The sequence below is a fragment of the Aulonocara stuartgranti genome (assembly GCF_965226115.1).
Source record: "Aulonocara stuartgranti genome assembly, chromosome: 15".
NCBI lineage: Eukaryota > Metazoa > Chordata > Actinopteri > Cichliformes > Cichlidae > Aulonocara > Aulonocara stuartgranti.
The window spans coordinates 37,767,501-37,783,487 of record NC_138951.1 but is presented as its reverse complement, the minus strand read 5'-3'; the positions used below and the strand labels follow the sequence as shown (position 1 = coordinate 37,783,487).

The window sequence follows — 15,987 nt, the reverse complement described above, 5'->3', positions numbered from 1 at the left end:
AATACTTTCTTGCTCCCAGAGCAACCATGCAGCGCCATCCGGTTTTCAGCAGATTGAAATGTGTATCGTCTTTCCCATAATTCAAAAAGTATGTGGTGGCGAACACGTCACTTCAGCTATGTTTAACGGAGACGAAGGATAGGCACAGGCACACACAGCAGCGTTTGCTGTCTGGTGAGAAAAAGAAAAGCTCATTTGTAGATCCTCATTGCAATCGTGTAGTCGGGTTTGCCTTGCATTAGGCCACAATTACCCACCCTGGGTTCACTGCAGGAACTAGGCCATAAACCCTTCATAATTCTGTCAGTGCCGTATTATTTCAGCTGCTACGGCCACTCGCAGCAGAGCCAGGAGGACAGTTGATGTTGGCGTTCAAGAACAACGAAAGAGTGCATTAAAAAAATTGCAAAGTATGGTGCCAAACAACTTCACCAGCTCATCACCATCTGTTTTGCCCTTGCATAACTCGGATTGTCCAGCATGGAAACTTAAGGCTTTTTAACATGCGGTTGCCTAGCTGCGACGGTTTTGCGATGTCACAACCAAAAACAAAATGTGCTCTTGTGTTTTTCGCAGCTGCCAAGACTTTGTTGACAGCCAGTGAAGGAACACAGAGCAAATCCAAACACGGCAACCGAGCAATTTCGTACATTTAGTCACTCGAGTCACCTAATAATGCGCCCACATTGTCTTTCACACTGATTTCCAGACGCTCTAAATACAATTTAAGAGGATGGAAAATATATATATATATATATATATTGCTTTTGGTATTATGAGCATCTAATGGAGAATATACGGCTCTGTCAAGCATGGCAGCATCAAGCCTATAATCTGTGATTTGTTGCGTTATACAGATAAAGACTGAATCGGCCGTTTGATTATATTACCTCCTGGAAGTCGAGGAGATGAATTTTTTACGAGTGCACATTAGTTTGCCTTTTATTTATTTGCAGGCAAGCACAACAAAAATATTTACTGGAGGCCTTTTCATCTCCAGCCTTTTTTCACCAACAGCTGAATAATAGTTGGTTTGATTGGTATTAAAGATTGAGGATTTTGTAGCTGTTTACAGAGAAACACAATTATAATGTCAGAGCAACACTGAGTTTGAAAAATTAGAGATAGTTAGCAGAGGACATGCAGTCATTCAGTCTGTGTGAATGAGTGTGTGTGTGTGGGGGGGCCAGGCCACGTACCCGTCTTCCTGTCTCCAGAAGGATTTAATCTAGTCCCTCAGGCCTTGCGCTCAAAGGCAATGACTGACAACTGGCAGAGGGTGTGAGAGATATGCATGACTCGGTGTACTGTAAGTCTGCAAGTGTGAGTGTGTGTGTGGTGATTCGGCATAGCTCTGAATGCTATTTGATTTACTGTGTCTGTTGCATCGATATGTGCATTTGCAGAGTATGAATGAGCATTCAGCCATACATGAACATGATTTAAATGTGTACTTGCATGATGAGTGGTTAACACCCAGCTGCAGCGTTCCTGCATAACCATATTAATCTAGAGTGCAAGTCGCCCTTGTTGAATGCCTTGTATGCTTTACAGCTCGCATTGAGATGCCAGGCAAAGGAGCTCATGTAGAATTACAGTTTCTCACACAGAGTGAAATGTTCATTTTCAATTTGAGGGAGGTTAGAGACAGTTTTGAGAAATTGGCAACACGTCATTAATAAAATAGTAGAAATAAAAAAACCAGTAATAATGGAAGTTAATAAACCAGTTACCCCCAGTACATAACAGCATATAATCATGTGACCACCATTCCATCCTTACTGTAGACTGTGTGATGACAACTGAGCAATCTCCATAACAGATAGCCCATCTGCAGTTAGACCGTGAAATGCTTTTTGACAGCTCTGGAAAAAGCCAGCATGTGAACTGTGATTTAAGATTATTTCTGTGAACACTGCTTTAATTTGCCTGGGATATTATTTTACTGTAAGTTTCTGTAACTTAATTTGCTGATTTATTTACCTAATGTACCACTTCAGGAGAATGTATTTGCAGTTTCTTCAAAATCTGATTGAGATTGATCTGCAAGCATGGCTACCACACGTTGTAATCAAATGTTTATATATTTCAAATGAAAACCTGCTGGATACGCTTGTCACTTGAAGGCTGAATAAAGATTTGCTTTTCATATTGAGGCCATGCTGTTAATTATAACAGTGTACAGCTGCAGGTTACTGTTGGCTACAAGAGCGTTATCAAGCTTTGAGGCTGTGAATGGTTGCACTGTATGAACAGTAGTCTCATATGTCAATCTTCAGGGGGGCTACTGTTGCAGCGCTAAGCCTTGTCATTGTTACAGTTGCTACTGTTGGATAGGGGACACACTTGTACTGCTGGGAGCTGCTGTATATGTGTATGCTTGTGCGTGTCTCTTTCTACCTTATGCCTGTGTGCATACCAGTGTGTCCTCGGTCATCTGTGTGCTTTCCATTGTGAGACTGTGTAAGTGTGTGTATTTTGGCATAAGATTAGATACTGTGCCGACGACAACAGGACCACAGTTTGGTGCCAAGACATACAGTGCCCCCTAATTCCTCCGTAATCCAGTCTGTCTCCAGGCAGGTGATCCCTGTGTGTCTTAGTGCGAGTGCATCCGTACATTCCCAGTGGCACTCTGGTGACAACAGCAAACTGTGGCTACTTACTTAATGCTTTGGAAACTCATTTTCCCATCAGTCTGTCACTCTTCCCAGTAACCAGCAGGCAAAGCCTGTCATAGCCCTGGTTGATCGTTATCATACCCTTTGTCTTTCACAGAGGATCATTAGGGCTATTAAATATCAAAACAAGGCTACTTTGGTACTACCATCACTCAATCTGTCAGCTTTTAGTGTATTACAAGGGCGGTATTGCTATGTAGACTTTGTAAATGTCTTGCTAACTATAACTTTGTTTGGGTAATTAGGCACTTTTTAGACAAAGTGTGATTTTTCCATTGACGAAATGTCTTTGTCCTTGCAGTTTTGGCCCAGCTGACCTTAAAGTTAGATTTATCACAAATTAATAGTGGTCACGTCTAATGGAAGACATGCATTAAGCCTTTTTTAAACATACCACTGTGTCAAATAAACAGCATATTGTTACTGATCGTCACTAAAAATCACTTCAGAGTACATCCTAAATGAGTACATCCTGACTCCACCACCGGTGTGGCTTGTCGTCTGCCAGTTGGATGATCCGTGGATTGATCCCCAGCTCCTCCAGTCTACGTGTCAAAGTATCCTTGGACAAGATATTGAAACCTGAGTTGCCCCGACGCATCTATCTGAGTGTGCATGTAAATGTTAGTGTAGGCACAGATAAAAGCACGTGTGTCTGTGAATGAGTAGGAAAGCACCATATAAGACCACATATAATATGCATTATAAGTTACTTTTACTTTAAAGATCACAAAATAGCTCTTTTAAACTATATATGATTAACATTTCTACATGCACAGTTTCATCATCTCTTTATCATTATGCATTTCTCCTCCTCCTCTTCATCTGCATCTTCCACCACTGCTCTCTCCACCCTTACTTCCACCTCATCCACTTCCTCCTCACCTCAAGCCTCATCTGATGACCTAAAGTCAGAGCTCTAACATATGAAAACCAGCATAAACTAAATCAACAGAAGAGTTATTGTCAGCAGATTGGAAATGTGATTTTCCCATCTCTGGACAGCTCCCCGAATGGCCCAGAGGAAGAAGCCGTTTGTCAGTCTGGAGCTGAGGGACCTGATTGACCTGAGGTGTCTTACAGAGTGCAGCGGGTCAAACAGGTGGTGGGCAGGCTGCAAGAGGTTACCTATGATGGCACTGGTTTTCCTGAGACAGGAGGATCAGACGACTGTCTCTAGGGGTGGCAGAGGGCAGCCAATGATTTTTTGGGCGGTGTTAATTACCCTCTGCACAGCCTTCTTGTTCTCAGTAGTGGCCCCTGTGTACCAAACACCCAGGCAGTAGGAGAACACTGAGGAGTGGCAGAAGGCCAGCAGCAGCTTCTGGGTGTTGGTGTCGTGGGTTCAGGCGAGATAGGCGGAGACATGGGTGCCCAGAAACCTGAAGGTGGAGACAGATTCCACCCGTTCTCCATTTCTAAGGAGAGGGGAGTGAAACTGCGTGTGCCTCCTGAAGTCCATTATGGGCTCTTTTGTTTTAAGGACGTTCAGCTTCAGGTTATTTTCTGAGCACCAGCGAGACAAATTCTCTACTTTCGCTCTGTATGATAATTACAGATGAATGACAGCCAGAGTCATTTGTCCTACAGCAGCCACCATAGCTAGTATTATGCACTTGAATTGCGAGGGGATATTAAACAAAATTCAGCTGACTGCAGTCTACTGACAGTCACATTACAGGGCTTATTTGACCGACTGTCGAAACCCAATACATTTTCAGTTTTGAGTTTGTTGCATATTTTGTTTTTACACTCATAGGCGGTATTTTTTCTTCAGAATTTCAAAAAGAAAACAAATAAGCATATTTGCCAATATGCTGCAGCACTAATAAATCAAATTAAAACTGACTAACACTCAGTATCACTGTTGCATCAAGCAGAACGTGCAGCATTACCTGAGGTTTCTCCCTTTCAAAAACAAGTCCAGATGTGGATTGGAGAAGCTGTGATTCATGAATGTATTGGGTGAAATACATGCGCTAGAACATATGTTCATACTCCAGCAAGCTCACACACACATCTGTTCATTTTGCTCTCGTAGAAATGCCCAGGACACCAACAATATCTTTCCACTCACAGACTTTAACATGCCCACTGCATTTGTCAGTCATCCAGTCAACTCTACCAGGTGTCAATCACCATCCTTGCTGACCAGCCATCACTGTGTGCAGTCAGAACGAATACTGGCCCCCCTGCTGCACTCCAGCCTGAACTCCTCACCCTAACCATAATGCACTTGGCCTCCCTCCAGCCTCCCTTCGCCCTCCCAGCTTTTACCTTTCGCTCTCTATTCACAACACCAGCATTTATGGACTCCCAGGTCCATCACTCAGGGTACTTTATGTACCCGCACCCCCCGCTCTTAATGCCCCCACCGTACAGCATCCCCTCATCCTTGTGTAGGCTCTTATCCAACTATTTCTGGTATTTAACCTGAGTGACAGTGTTTAATAACATGTTCAAGAATAAAAGGGCATTATTAAAAGGGTGAAGGGGGAGGGGGCTGCTAAAAGGCCAGTTTGTAGGGCGGCCAGGTGAGCAAGCGTGTTTGCACGATGGGCACTCATTCGACGGTGCACATGGGTCAACCTCGTAGCATCGTGCGCTGGCTTGGATTGTGGTACACAAGAAGGTACCAGAGCTTGTTCAATAATTAGACAGCAATTATCTCAACCCCACCCCCACCCCGGTGTGTTTTGTTTGACAAGCTCAACATTGATAATGTATGGAGTAATAAGCACGCTCCAAGTGCAATTTGGTGTGTAATTCTACGTGAAGTTAGCATTAACTGAACATCACAAAAGGCATTACCGGCATGTCTAGGAATGTGTGGTGCACGACCGATCCTGGCCAATGATAAGGCGCCATCTGTTACCCATGAGTGTAACTGGTGAGCTGTCCACATACACAAATGCAAATGCACACCAGTCACTTTCAAAGCCCTTCTTTTTCTCTGTTATTATAACATCTTTGGGCACCAGGCGCTGCCCTTTCTTCTTCTCTTCGGTTTCTACTGGGGATTACTGGAAGTAATGGGGGTGAAGGGATGGCTATAAACTCCCAACTCCGCTCTTTCTCTTTCGTTGAATTTAGAGACGCAGGGCCTCATAACAGCAGTTCTCCTCACCTCCATGCAGTTATAATTTAATTAGATGTGCTAGCAGGGAAGAGGGAGAGACTTACACTGGGGGGTGGGGGGGGGGAGAAGAAGTGACAAGAAAAACAGAAAGATCAGGTTATACCATTATTACCTTCATGGTCCCTCAACCAGTCCCTGGTTGTTGTACTTGGAAGAGACTCAGAGTGCAAGAGGACTGCCATGGGGTACGTGACAAAAAGGAAAGACGACTCAGGCTAACCAAAATGGCTGCAGGATTGTATTTCACGCGAAAGCTTTTAAAAAGTGGCACTGCAATTACTCTTACAAGACTATGGTTTAATTAAAGAGCAAGTGAAATGAACGTCGGTCAAAACAAATGAAAACGATACATTTCCACAAGTCCCCTTTTTCCTACTTGTCTGCCATGGAGTGGGGAAAATGTCCATTCAAATTAAAGTTAAAGACTCGTACTTTTCGGTTATCTGATAGTGGGCTAGAATTAAAAGCTGGCCAAATCAGTTGGGGCCAGTCACTGTTGCAAATAACCATATAGCTCATAGCTCTTTAAAACTGTTCGATTGCAGATATTAGGAGCAAAATGTAACATTAAAACAAATCCCAGTTTCTTCTTTTCTGCGTGCAGTGACGAGGCAGATATAGTGTTGCACTGGGCAACAGTCACCATCTCAGTCGATATTGAATCACCAACAGAGTTGGTTTTCTCTCTCTCTTCAACTCTTTTGAAATGGTTGGGAAAAAATCATAAGACATTACAACAAAAAATCTGACAAAACATCCAAACGCTACAGTTTGGAATAAATTTAATGGAACAAAAGATCTCTATCTGACTTTGAACAAGAAGAAATCTTTTGTCTGTTTTCTGTCTTTAGTTTTTGGATGCGTGGGTTCCCCATCCTGTTTGTCCAAAAAGTCTTCTGCTCCTTAAATTTTTACATCTGTCTTGAAGCATACGTCAGCCCATCTCAGCCCTTCCCAGTTCAACTGTAAATCACTTTCAAGTCCTCTCCCATTACTTGGAGCTTCACATTCTGCTCCCCAGGGTGGTGGCTGCCATCACCTACTGACAGTGGAACGATAAGTAAACGGAGGCGGAGCAACAGGAAACTCAGTGAAAACTGAGTTAGGGGAAGTAGTGGGAAACGGCAGCAAAGCTGCAGGAAAGCAGTAAGAGGTCTCCACATTGATAGGAAGATGCCTGGAGAATACTAGCAGGGGGTGTAATGAGCGAAATCTGAGATGAGATAGTTAACAAGAAAGTTGTCAGGTCTACTCATCCAACTAACTCGAGAGCTCTGCAGAATGAATAAGTATTGCGCTCTGCTCTCACGAATGAATGCTAAGTTATTTATGACTGCTATCAGCCAGCATGGACTGCAACACTGCTAGAACTTTTCATGACCTGCAAAGTATTTTGATATAATGTAGACTCTCTTTTTGCCTCAGTATTTTTTTAGTTTTAAATTGTTGTCAGGTTTTCTATTTTCTAATTAGTTTTCTATTTTATTTTGACATTTTGTATTTAATTCAGTTCGGTTTCAGTTAGTTTCCAGAGCAGCCTTCCCCATTTCAGTTTATTTATTCCTTTTTTTTTAGTCTTTTTTAGTTTTTAGTGTATGGAGGGAATATGTGAGAGCTAATGTTTAGGAAAACAAGTATTACAATAAAAAAAAACATAATTTTTTGAAAGCAGTTGATTCTCAGTCTTGTAGACATCTGGAGTCTCAACAAACACATTAATCAAAGCCTTTGCAGGCAAGATGTGATAAAACTGTATTAACCTAACAAAAACATCCACATAAAGAAATAACATTTCTACTATATTTTAATTTTATTTTAGGTTTCCCAAGTTCATTTCAGTTGGTTTTAATGTCTTACAAGACAGTAGTTTTTATTTTTATTTAGATTAACTAAAATGTTTTTGTCACATCCAATTTTAGTTTTTAGTTTTAGTTTTATTTAACTATAATGACCTTTATTATTTATGGCACCAATGGGATATGCTTACATTGAAACAATACAAAGGCAAGCGCATGTTGATTATGTTATGGGCCTCTCCATACAGTATTATATCACAAATTTACTAAAACTTCACTGAAAACCTTTCACTATTATCCCTTAGATATCAGCGTAGCACTCTCCCCAACCAACCAGTCATGGACCAAGCACTGGAAATCAGAACTAGTGCAAATAGACTTTGGGCTTGCCCTGGATCTGCTGCTACTTTCATGCTACTTGACAAGATTTGGTATAATAGCACAGCTGTGTGTCCAGTCCTGAGCCCTGCACTCACCTTCACAGGCCCCTTATGATAAACAAACATGGATTCCTGGTGAACTTGTCAGGTTAAATAAGGGGTTAACCAAAGAGGGGTGGGCAGAAGCTGTCAGACTATTGGCAGGAAACCCCTTGTGGCTTGCTCATATCCAATGGCAGGGTCCCAGGAGTTTACCGTGTGCTGTCGTGAGCATGCTATCACTCCACTAGCTTAATGGTCACAAATCATCCTTTAGCCACTGACAACACGCTAGGTAAGTGTTTTGTGGGTCAAGGACGTCTCTCGGGGAAGACAGATGCGTTACGTGAGCATACACATGTCCCCATGTTCTGTTCTTTTTCCCCTCTTCATTCTCGTTTCCTTGCTACTGCCATCACTTCTGCGCAACATTGCAGTCCACCCCAGGCCCCAGCCACTGCCCTCCACTGTCTGCCAGCTCATGCCGAGGCGATAAAGTCAAAACAAACTGCAGTGCCTTGCCAAAGCAAATTCGGTGGCACGAAGTCGTCCTTCATTTCACAAAAACACACCGAAAACACGAGGCACACTTACAGAGCGCATTAGTGCCAACAAGTACGAGTGTGTGTGCCTGAATTTTATGTTTATATTTTGTGTGAGAGTCTGTGTATGCGGGTTTCTATGTCTGGGGGCTATGAATGCAGGAAATATGGCAGACCCCCTGCTCCCTAATCCCCATGTCCACCCCGCCTCCGTTAACCACAGCTTTCCCTCCACACCGGTTGGTTTCTTCCCGTCACACTGCAGCTATCTCAGCTGTCCTGTTTCTTCACTGTCAAGGTGCTAACAGACCATGAAAGGTGTCAATATGGAGGTCCTCTGATCAGAGTTTGGCTTGCACATGAAAGCTCCCATACGTGTGTGCTTGGAACTCGCGCTGGCCCCTAGCGCTGTGCGCGATGGCAGGCCTATGACTCTGAGGGGAAACTGATGGTTGGCCAAACAGCTTGACACACTCAGGTTCTCAGCGACCCGCTCTCTGTGCAGATGTAAGCAATACATCGACTCCAGCCAGCACAGCGCCAATCCAAACCTGTGAATCTGATACCAATTAGTGGGGGTCTAATCATGTGCCTCGCAGTCCTGGCTTTTGTTAGGATACGAAATAAAACGATGGAAGAAAAGTACAGGAGAGAGCCAAAAGTGAGATGCAAAAGACAGAATCCCCTCCATAAAGTGAACAGAGAAAAGAGGGGCCAAGGAATTGTTTAGAGAAGTGATCTGGCAGCAAAAAGGCTTCAATAGTCTTAATTTAATCTGTGAGGGAAATGTTCCCTGGCCTTCACGTCTAGGAATGAGTAGAGATATCACGGTGGACACATCTGAAATGTGGGGGATGTGGGGGACTTTGTGTTTGCTGCACTGCTGGCGGCATGTTAGCATGATTAGCCACACCCAAAATCTCACCAAACACTTGTGTAAGCGCCGGCCGACTCATGCAAACACACACTCAGACAGAGGCTCGCGGCGCTCACACGCATACAGATGCATCATTGTCATTGTTCTCTTCTTGCAGGTGGAGCGTTGGCATTTAACCAGTCAGCAATGCCCCGCTGAGCTCCCAGCAGATTTGCAGTTCATTAGAGGGTCATATCTCTCTCACTCTCTGCTCTATTCATTCATTACTCTGCTCTTAACAGCAGCTTCTGCTAAACTGAGGTAATATACTGCCCCCTAGTGGAAGTTGTCTGTCATAGTTTTTTTTTAAAAATAGCATCAGTTTGCCCTGCAAATCTTTCAGCTAATTTGAACCAATAACCTCTCTGTGAACTCGATGTCACTCAGAGTTCATAGTGTCTGCGTTAACAGCTAACTTCTTTTTTATTCCCTGATAAAAAAGCTTAAACACTCTAAATGAGACGAGAGTTTCTGTTTGTTAGCTTGAAGCATCCTATCCAGTTGGTGGTGATGTCAGTAGGGTTGCCAACCGTCCCTTAAAAAACGGAATCGTCCCGTATTTAGAAACAAAAGTACACGTCCCGTATTGAGCTAATAAGGGACGCACTTTGTCCCGTAATACAGTGAGAATCAAAAGTAGTCTATAAATGTTAATGGAATTAACGCTTTGTTTGAAAACATAATTCCCAGCCCCTCTCCTGCTTTGTGACCAATGAGCTGACAGCACACTTATGACAATTCGAGTATGACAATTCAGATTACCGCTCATCTCATTGGTCGAGGAAAGGTCGCTTGCGGAGAAAATACCGGAAGACAACAGATGACCACAACAACAAGCATGGCCAACAGGGAAACAAACGCCGACACTGCGGTGCACGTCTCGGATGACAGTACACCTAAAGCTGGGCAGACACTGCGATTTTTTTCAGTCACGTTATTCAGCTCTTGCTCAAACTGCACGATTGACTCGCAGGGATTAGAAGTTTGCAGGTCACGATGCAGGGTCTCACACTATACCGCCCGATGCTCTGATGCGACCTGAGTGCTCACACTGTGCCAACATAACATGAAGGTTATAACAGAAAATCTGTCGCTCTCTCTCTCTGTCTTTCACTCACACAGACACACCACCATCAACTTTGCTAAATTGCTAATGAAAAACATGATCAGGCAGCTGTGATTGAGCAGCAGTGTAAATCCAACTATTTTCACGGTTGTTGTGGTCGTGATAATTTTGTGATGCCACATCGAAAAGGCTCGGATGAGCTTTCCAAAGTTCTACAAGTTGTGCCTCCATCACTTGTGTCCAGATCACACGCTGCACAGCCGTGCTGCGCCGTCTTTTTCACCGATGTTTACGTGTTTGCGCATGAGCAGTGTGAGCGGCTGTGGTGACACCCTCACGAGCGATTGATGATCGGGAGCTGGTCGTGAGGCGTTAATCGCTTCTCGTTACCCCACGTATACTACACGATGCACGATGAAGGCCAAAATCGGGCCGATCACCAAATCGGTCGCACGACTCAAAAATCGGCTCAAAATGGGCCAAAAATAGCACAGTGTAAGCCCAGCATTAGAGCAGCAATGTTTGTTCCCCTCAGAGAAAGAAAAAAAAGGCTGCAAAAGTACAGGGAGGACTGGGAAAAGGAAAACACCTGGCTGGGAAAGTGCACGATAACACCTATAAAGCGCACTGCACTGTGTGCCGGCGCACTTTTTCCATAGGCATGCTTCTAGTGGTGGGCACAAGAAGAACATGAGGGGCGTGAAAGCTCGGGGAACCCTTAACCAATTTTTTGTCCACCAGGCCACGGCAGAAGCAGATATGGTATATAAACACTGGTTTGTTGTTTAAACCCTCTGGTTAAGGTTAATATGGGCATGTGCGGTGAATATCAGCGCTATGTGGCCAGAAGTGTGATAATATCATTTATTTTGTGTAATAAACAACTGCAAGGATAAATGATTACAACAAATAGATCACTATTACATAAAAGTAATACATAGATGAATAATGATGATGAGTTAAGGTGCGTAATCATGGGAACAAGCGGGTTTACAAACAGGAGCAGCTGATTAGCATTAGAAAAGCTGAAATAATACCTCAACTGAAGCCAATTGTACTAAATGCACTATATGTGCACTGTTACAAGAATATTTTTCGTTCTATTGCTTTCTATTAATTTATATAATTTTAAGTTAAGCAGGACAAAGTTCTTTTAAAGAAAGATTTACTTATATTCTCAAAAGTTAAGCATGACAGGCTTCTGTTTAAGAAAGAGACCTGTTTTACTGTGTTAATGTTGTCATTTTGAGCTAAAAATAAATGGCTAAATGATCATTTGTTTCCCATATGGTCATATCACAAAGAATATGCATCTGCTTAAATCAAATTCAAGTCAAATGGTTAAAAAATAATTTCACACACACAAAAAAAGAGCTACCACACTGGGAAGGGTGAAGACAACTGGGTTGCCCGGCCCTGGCCACGAGGTGTCCCTTATTTATTTTTCAGGGAGTTGGCAACCCTAGATGTCAGTGGACGGTGTTTTCTTAGCTGAAGGGTTGAAGCTCAGAGAAAAATAAAAGCTATTTTATCTATGTGAAGAAAATGTAAGGGAGTAATTGTTTCCTTATCTACCTTCTAACCTCAGTGGTCATTCTGGGTGTCCTCTCTCATTTCCACCAACAGTACAGCTGAAATGTTTTTTTCATAATCGTAAAGAGACGTTTACTGTTTCTTTACTCCTTTAACATAAAAATAAAAAGTTATATTAGAAGAAAATATGACTGCTTTTGTCCAGTCAAGATAAATGTCTACATACTGTCTACATGTGAACCGCTACCAGTAAATTCATGATAGATTATAATAAACTAAATAAATTAATATTTGTATATTTGTGTCAAGTGGGGACAGGGAGAGTAGACCCATGCACAAGCCTTTGTTTAGGGACTGTAATTACTGCTTAATTCTTAACAGCATTATTTTTTATTAATGTAAACATAGTCCACTAAATTAAGAAAATCTATTTACCTATATTTAATTTATGGATTATTATTATTAGGGAAAACTGTTTGCTTCAAATATTTGTGGAATACAAAGCCTGAAGTACATTTTACATTATTTTATTACAATATGAAGTTGAATATTGACCTATGGATGCAAAATGTAAATGGAATATAATGTAAAAATATCACATCATGATTTTATTTAATGTTTGCTGGAAAGTTTGGAAAGCACATAACGAGCACATGGATTCTTGAGCTATGAGCAAAAGTGTGTTTTGAGAGATTCCAGCGACCTTTATTTTTGACCATCATAATCTAATTTGAAGAAATTCCCTCAAAGTGTCCCTGAGACACCACATTCATGGAAATGAAACGGACAAAAAAATATAGTCTAAAGCCTCCGGTCACGGATTTTACCAGCGCTGAGGTTTAAGAAGTAAACTGTATAAAATATACAACAGAGACTCTGAACAGGTCCTCGAAAGTGCAGAAAAGAAAAATAATCTCAACTTGAAAATATCTGGTGGTAAATTTGCTTCTATTTTTTTTTACTTCCTAAAGGCTGACCGTGGCAAAGTGCAGCTGTCAGCTTGTAAAATGTAACAGAAAGAAGACTGAAAGCAGTCTGAAGAACTTTACTTTAGGGAATACACGACTTTCTACTGAAGGTCATGAATTATTTTGTCACTTTTTACAGAGAAATTTCTCCTTTTAAATCTTCCTTGAAACTTTAATTAACAAGTCTAGAGATCAGTTTGATTTGTGGGTCTTAGTCAGCATAACTTTTTAATTTGTGTTTTTCATGCCAGCAGTGAAACAAGCAAAGCGGTCTTATTCAAATAAGGTTTTTAGAGTTATTATATTTGGAGATTTTATGTGTTGTCTATGCTTTTTTTCTTCTTCTTTTGCCTTTTTTATTTATTAGAAAGTGCTTTTTTAAACCATGCGAATGCTTTATTTTGAAAGAGCATTTGTTATTCATTTTTTTATCATTTTATTTTAAAAGGGAGTCATTTAACAGAAATTGCAACTGTGTTCCCTGCTGCCCTTAAAATAAATAAACAAATATATTGAACATAAACAAAAAGAATAATGATTCAAACTAAACACTTTGGTTCAAATAAAATAAAGAAACGTCACAAGAAAACAGAAGTCTGTTGATGTTTTAAATCAGCACGCTGCAATGTTATTCTTTTTTTATTATTGTTGTGATGCTTGAGCTGAGCCAGAACACAAAATTTTCATTTTTACTATCGTTGAATTTGCAGGAAAATGTATTTTTGGAATATAATTTGCTGTGTCCAGCCTCCTGGTATCACTTCTGCTCTGTGGAACATCAGCCTGGGCTGTTTGTCAATGTTGATTATTGTTTTCTTTCTCTTGACATATCCACATGACCGCCAGCAAGATGGACTTGATGAAGGGGAATGGAGGGAAGATGCTGATGAGCATGCTCAGTACATGCATATAATGCAGTGGAGGGGCACGCACTGGGGAAAAAAACAAAAAAAAATGGGCCATTGCCTCTCAGCGGCCTCCTTGACAGCATGTTCACTTAAGAACTAGCCTGCTTTTGTATACACTTGTAAGTTAATGAGACCAAATCCTTTGTTTAGCCCACAGTGGATACACAGCTACGATTGTTTTTAAATAGATCCCCACCCCCACCCCCGTCCCTCTTATACGTCTGTTGGCTTATACCCTCCAGTACATCAAGTCTAGGCAGTCCGCCTTCCACGTCTGTGCTACTGAAACATCATACAACAGTGTCAAAGTTGTCATCTATTCTGGGCTCTAAGAGCCTGTTAGGGAAGCTGTCTCTGCTTGTCTTGAGGGACTGACAAATAGATTTGGCATAACTGCCCCCCTTAGCCATCTTTGTACGTACTGAGAAACAGAATATACATCAAGGCGCAACAGCGCGGTGAATGTGCTGCGAAACCAAGCCAACTCACTTGGTCGTTTGTGATGCTGCACATAAGCAGGAGTTTGTCAGATCTTGTGTTGATCTGTGTTATGTGCTGAAAAAAGTAAGAGACAGCCGGGCAGAAGCTCAAGAGCCCAGCGAGCAGAATGGCAGAGGTCAGGAAAAGGTTGCACAGGCTCTGCTGACTTTTACTGTGAGTCTGAAGGCCCGGAGGAGTTCCTCGGTGGACATCCAGATGTAACTGGGGCACACAGTCATGCATTAGAGGCACAGTGAGCCCAGTTTTGTGGGGGTTTGTGTGTGAGTGTGTGTCCTGAGTTGCCACTTTCACCTTGGCACTGCTGCCCACTGATCCCAGACCTAAATGCTGGCATCCATTTTTATTCATTTTGGCATGTAAGGGTTTAGCTCCATGTGTTTTACATTTAACTAGAAAGGCTATACAGCATCAGGTCAATCAGAGAAATTACTGTTATTTAATAATTTGCTGTGGCTGTTATGAATTTCTTTATGTGTATAAAGGGTCAGGTGTCATGAAAAATGCACAGCAAATTGGAGCTTGAACAGTTTGATGTTAAAATATTAAAATATTGATATGATGTACAAGAAGAAATTTTAGAAATTTTAGTTTCAACACACATTATATTTGGCATAACTGCACTAATATTCCTTTAGGAATATTAGACCATAACTACTTATACTGTATTGTTTTTTCTTTTAAACCTTGATATTAACTCAAATTCATTCTTTGTACTTTTAATTTTAAAACTATTAAACTTTGTGTGATATTAAACAAAAAAATCACTTGATCCAGTGTCCACTCACTGCCTACTTACTATCAAAACCATTTAAAAAAAGAAGTGTATGCTCAGAAACCTTGCTAATTCTAATGTCCAATATGCTATTTTATTTAAAGACTACTGCTATTATTTTTTTATATGTAAATAACTGGATACTAGATCAGTAATTTAAATATTTGCAATTTAATTAGTGGATTTAATTATACAGAAAGGATAGAAGATATAATGTTCAAAAGTACACATGCCCATTGTTTCTTATATTTGTAAATAGGTTTTTTAAAATGTTCAAAACTCATCAAAATAAACCAAAAACTTGTAACTTTGCTATTGCTTCTCGAGAGGAAGTAATAACCTCGACCAAATTAAATTAAATTGCATTAATTTAACATATAAACAATTTATCCTGTCAGTAAAAAGATATCGTCAGTTTCAGAGATGTGCTGCTTTACTGGAGGACACCTCGTCTCCATTCATCTGCATTTAGCTGATGAAGACACAACTGAATCTAAATATTTCCAAGAAGTAAGAATTGCATGTTGCTCTACAGAAGAAATGTATTTTCCCCAACATTGTGGATTTATTATCAGTGTACTTTTAATTGCACTTCTGACACTGCTTGTAGTTAAACTGTAGTATCAATAACACAGATACCAAACGCTACACAATATGTTTTTGTAAAAATTCCATGTAACACTTTGGTAGACTGACAAAAAGAGGGGGAGTTTAAAGCACAGATGTTTTTTTAATAACTTTTAATT

At 41.1% G+C, this 15,987-nt stretch overlaps 1 long non-coding RNA gene across 1 annotated transcript; it reads left to right on the top strand.

Annotated features, from left to right (window-relative positions):
• The first annotated feature begins 8,182 nt into the window (after window positions 1–8,182).
• On the top strand, window positions 8,183–13,993 carry LOC309689645. The gene is made up of 3 exons (XR_014271482.1): window positions 8,183–8,330; window positions 9,612–9,754; window positions 13,907–13,993. It is a non-coding gene; the product is annotated as an uncharacterized lncRNA (long non-coding RNA).
• Window positions 13,994–15,987: the final 1,994 nt, after the last annotated feature.